Genomic DNA, 6,000 nt, shown 5'->3' with positions numbered 1-6,000 from the left:
ACGGGGTTGTTTGGTTGGTGGAATTTATTTCAGTTTCGTTTTGATGATTTAATGGGCAAAACACTAATAAATTTTACACTGTTAAATCATTTGGTCCTGCCTTTTAATTTATAAATTAATAAGTCCTATTTGAATGTTAATTACGGATATACTCATTTATTTAACACGTAATTTTTTTTTATGAAGGATAAATGTAAATTTTTACTGATGTTGTAATGACATAAATACCCAAAAAGCTTACTATACGCACTTTTTAGATTTTCCACATTTTCTGAACATCAGCAACATTAACTACATCATCAACATCATCAACATTGTGAACATCATCAATATCAACTATATCTTCAAACATCAACAATATCATCAAACATCATCAACATTGTGAACATCATCAACATTCACTACATCTTCAAACATCATCAACAAAACATCAATAACATCATCAAACATTGTGAACATCAGCAACATCAACATCATCAAAATAAAATATCAAACATCAACATCATCATCATCAAACATCAACAACATCATCAAACATTGTGAACATCATCAACATCAACAACATCATCAACATTGTGAACATCATCAATATCAACTACATCTTAACTTAAACGTAATGCTATGGACATTGCATTCCAATGTATGAAACAACGACACAAACATTATCATGGTTGACAATACGCCGAATCCAAAAGCAGACATGACTGCCAATTGAATAAAACATAAATGGGGTGGCAACTGCGTGATTAATGAATTGTGTCAAAATAAAACACACCGACACTGAAGCCATTTTTTTGTTATTGACTGATGAATCAAAAACCAACATATGGGCTCGTTGTTTCCTTGCGAACATCCAACCAATATCACACACCTCCCTTATTTGGGAATTAATGATCTGTGAGAATATATTTTCTGAATACCAACACATGACAATGTGACGCCGACGTGTAAGCCGAGGTTCCACGTGTCTTGGTTATTATGCCGAGGTCATCTCAGACAGGCTGAGGTTACCTCCGAAGATATCGGAATCCGACCTAAGCGGATAAGGGATAAGAATCCTAGAGTGAGAAAAGACTTCAGTTTGGATAAAGATAAGACTCTTAGAGAGTTTATCCTAATTCTACTGGGAATTCAAGATTAGTAGTAATCCGAAGTCTATTAGAGCTAGGCTTCTATTAAGACTAGGTTTGTGTTGGCTATAAAAGAAAGGCACCCTCATGGGTTTAAGGTATGTCTTTTATGCTTTGTCTAGTGAGTTAAGCACTATTGATTATCTTTGAGAGATATACTGACTTGATTGTCGGAGTGCTCCCGGGTAGACGAACCACTGTCGGAATCTTCTCTTTCTGTTGCAGGTCAGCCAGGTGTCATCTATTCTGCCAGTATTCTCCAGCTGAATACTGAGTTGGCAGTGTGGTTGGAAAATCACTCACACAATTTGGCGCCGTTTGTGGGAAAGAAAGAAGAATAGATGGCCAGTAACGGACAGAAGAAAAAGATTGGGGACGACACTCCTGCTGGGAGTGGGAGACCTATTGATCTTGATATCGAAGGAAACGAATGCAACGCATAAACTCGTGACCAGAATCACGAAGTGAAAGACGTCGGCCAGACTGGCGACGCACCAAAGAAACCAGATCGAAGTGGCTACTACAACAAGGACAACCTCTAGGTATGGAAGGATAGATGCCTGCGGAGGGACGAAGAAGTGAAAGAGATGGCAAACAAATTGGCAGACCTGCAGTCGGTCGTTAATTTTATGATGCAAAATAACGTCATGCAGCCACCATTCCCGCTGTAGGACACGCCGATCCCAGTGGCCAATGCCTAGAAGGGAGGGCAGAAGACAATCCCCGTAGCCCCTCAGCACACCAGGAGCAAAAGACACTCTCATCGACCTTCTAGGGAGGTCGGACGAGGAGAATCAAGAAGGGAAGAATCACGGAGGACGCATCACACAAATGAGGCAAACCCCAAAGAACATCGGCATGTTCAAGGGCAGGCGTTGTGCTTCGACACAACTAATGGGGAATGGATCTTGTCGGACAACTACCCCAAGCAACTGGGCAAAGGAAGTACCTGCTGGTAGCAACTGATTACTTCACCAAGTGGATAGAAGCTGAGTCCTTAGCCAAGATCCGAGATGTGGACGTAAAGAGCTTCATATGGAGGAACATCATCACCAGATTTGGGATTCTAAGAGCAATAGTTGTCGACAATGGAACACAATTTGACAATAAGCTAATCAAGAGCTTCTGCGTAAAGTTCAAGATCAAGAACTACTTTTCAACCCCAAGCTTTCCTCAAAGCAATGAACAAGCAGAAGCATCCAACAAAGTTATCTTAGATGGGATAAAGAAGAGGCTGCAGGCAGCAAAGGGAAAGTGGGTGGATGAATTACCAAGTGTGCTCTGGGCATATCGGATTACACCGAGAAGATCAACAGGGGAATTCCCCTTTGCCATGACTTATGGCACAAAAGCTGTCATCCCGCTGGAAGTCGGCATCCCTGGGATCAGAACCTAGGGAGTAGAGAACGGGACTGATGATGTACTCTTAGCCCGAGATCTGGACCTACTAGAAGAAAGAAAGAAGAGAGCTGCAATTCAGCTGGCAGCATACCAGCAGTAGCTTGCCAGAGCTTATAATAAAAGGGTCAACCTAAGGGAGTTTCAAATCGGTGACCTCGTCTTGAGGAAAGTCGTCGGCAACAAAAAGGATCCCAAAAAGGGGAAGTTTAGCCCAAATTGGGAAGGACCCTATAGAATCATCTCGGTACTGGGCAATGGGGCATATCGGCTTGAAGATAATGAGGGCAAAGAGTTGCCAAGGCCTTAGAACACTTGCAATTCGAAAATTTTCTATCATTAGAATTTTTTGTCATCTTGCTGAAGTAAATAAATAAAGTTTTTAGCCCGTTTATATGTTTATACACTTGTGATTGATAAAGATACGTAACGTTGTTTCTAGAATACATGCATAATGAGAACTCAAGTGGAACTTAGGTTCACATTAGGGGGCAGAGAAAAGAGATGATGTTTAACACTTGTTGAAACTTGAGAAAAGTTTACAAGTTGAAATTAAACCGAGATGATGTTTAACACTTGTTAAAACTTGAGAAAAGTTTACAAGATAAAGTTAAACCAAGTTTGTATGCCCGAGGTATGTCACCCCGAGAAGGCTGCACAAGGATTGAAGTATATGTTAAAAATATACAAAATATTGTAAGTATAGAATCATGCAAAAGCAGTAAAGAGAAGACAAAGATACAAGCATTCAGAGAAGGAAAGTTGTATTAACATTTCAAAGAAGGCACGTTGGCCAAAACTTACTAATTGTTCCAAAAAATAGAAGAACAAAAGTACAAAGTACAAAGGAAAAAGACATCAAAGTAAAGACTCTTCGGCAACAACAGATGGTTGGGTCTGAAGTTCGGACGACTGTTGAGAAGACACCTCGGCAGCCTCTTTGGCCGCAAGCTCGGCATCAATTTCTTGAAGGGTTTCATCAAGGCTCTTGTCGGCAAGGGTCACGTCGACTGATACCTTCTCAGCTGTAGCGTCTTTGGGAATTTCCTTACCCCCCTCATCTTGAGTCAACTCCAGGACGTGTTCATTTTGAGAAGGGGACTTGGCCCCAGCAACATCTTTTGGCTTCCTCACCAAAACCTCTTCCTCAGATTCAGAGTCGTCATCGGATTGGCTTGGAGACGGGGGGAATGGCAGAAGAATGACGTCGGTGTTCCTGAGGGGCGAGTCCTCGGGGACTTCAAGTTTTTTTAGAAGAGACATTCAGCCAAGGGTGAAACCCTTGTTGCATGCCTGCTTCACTGGCTTGTCATAGTCCGCCGTGACATCGGCCACCCCCTCATTGTAGCCCTTCTCATCGGTTGCCTTGAGCTCGGCATCCTTTGTGGCCAAGGCATCCTGAAGTTCTTTTTGGGCTTGGGCCATCTTTTCCTCAGACTCTTTCCTCTGGGCCTTAAGAACCTTGTTAATGGCCTCAGCAGCACCTGCTTTTTCATCGGCATCGTATTTAGCCTTGATGGCAGCCTCGGCCTGGTCTTCTAACTTCTTCATTTTTTATTATAAGCTTTTATTGGTCTTTTGCAGACTGGAGATCTCCCTCTTCTTCTCGGCCAGCTTCTCCCGGGTCTCGAAAGATTGTACTGAGAAAGAATGAGCATGCTGGATGGCCTGAAAGTGAACAAAACAAAAGGTATTAGAAAATTTTCTAAATACAAGAAAGAAAGAAAAAAGACCAAATAAAGGCACATACTTGAACGGAGTGCTGAAGCAATAGAGCATAGTTCTCATATTCACTCAACTCGGCGTTTTGATCAAGATCGCCATGAAGAAGCAAAGCGGTGCTAAGGGCAAGGTCGATATTGATGTCATCGGCGCTATCGTTGGCCATAACTGGCTTATCTTCCAGAGTGATTTAGGGGGCTAAGAGGTCTTTTACGACAGCTTTCTAGCGGCCCATCTCAGAAGAAAAAACAGTTCACCACTGACTTTGTCGCTGAGATGGTGGGATCAGGTATGGAGCCGAGGTTGACGGCTGCTCAGCTGGATCAGAGGTTGATCCTTGGTTTGTCCGAGATGTGGACGCGACTTGTGGAGTTGTGGCAGAAGGTGGAGAAAGGCTTTTCTTCTTCTTTTTTGGGACGTCAGGAAGAGTCGACTTATAAGTGGGGATGAAGTTGAGAAGCAGAGGGGCCTTCCGCTTGTGGACTGGCAAATTCAGTAGTTTCTTCAAGTCTTTGCTGGGAAAGAAAGACTGACAGAAGCCCTTTGGTGGCTGAGGAAGAACTGCAAAAAGGAAAAAAACGTAGACATCAGAGCAGAATGTTGAAAACTTTATACAAGAAAGCACGAAAATTTGTGAAGGGTGGCCCTTACCAGCTCCTTCCCTGAAAACTATTCGACTTAGGGGATAAAGACAGAGGTCATCGTTTGGCTGAAACTCCCAATTACCCAAGACGATGAAGCAATCATCGCCCGCTCCCTTGTTGGAGTTAGGGAGGTTGGCAACGATTTTGTATTTAGTGGACCTCGGCTTGAGGTAATAAATGTGGCCTTTTTCCAATTTCAGGCGACACATGGTATAACAGTACTTGAAGTCGGCAAGAGTAATCCTAGCATTTTTTTGTTTGGCTAAGGCTATGGTACCATTAATAACTCGGTAAGAATTGATGGCAAGCTGCATTGGGTTCAACCTATAGAAATGAAGGATTTCACGAAAAAAAGGGTAAAGTGGAAACCTAAGTCCACACTTAATAAACGCAGCCACTGGGAAAGGTATGAGGTTTACATCGGGCATGATATAGTCATCCTCCCCAGCCAACCTTAGATGAATGTCGGCCGGGATTTCGAACTCCTGCCAAAAGTGCTCTAATTTGGCCGGGGTGTCTACCCTATGCTTTCGCATACCCATGATATCGGCTAAAATTATGGGAGCTGGATTTCAGAAAGAAGGTGTTCAAGGTTTTCTAAAACTTTTTGGGTTCTATAAACAAATCTCAAAACCTAGATTTAAGGAAATGAACATTGAATGCACGGATCTAGAAAACAGAAAAAATAGGGATCCGTTTTAGAATCAAGAATGGTGATGAAGCCATTAAGAAATCAAGACAAAAAGTTTGCACAGGTGTGTCACGCCAAGAATAGTGACAGAAATCAACAGGTGTGTGAACAAGTATATATTCAAGAAGATGATTTGGGTAAAAACAGAATCATGAAACAAACATGTTCAAATATATGGTGGAATACAAGATGCAAGATGAAATATCAAAAATATGGACCAGATTGCAAAGACAGCAGGTAAAACAGTAAAGTTCAGTAAGGTAACAAGAAACTGAGACCAGGAGGAACAGTGACTTACCAGAACAAAGGAAGACAGTGTTGAGTTCCCGAAGTCAGGCGAACGACGGCAATGGAAAAGAGTAGCAAGAGTCTCGCCGGAGAGGGTGAACAACAGCGATGGCAGAGCTTGAAAGCT

This window comes from Camellia sinensis, chromosome 9 (genome assembly GCF_055761805.1).
Source record: "Camellia sinensis isolate YWXY chromosome 9, ASM5576180v1, whole genome shotgun sequence".
Lineage (NCBI taxonomy): Eukaryota > Viridiplantae > Streptophyta > Magnoliopsida > Ericales > Theaceae > Camellia > Camellia sinensis.
Note: the sequence above shows the minus strand (reverse complement) of the source record.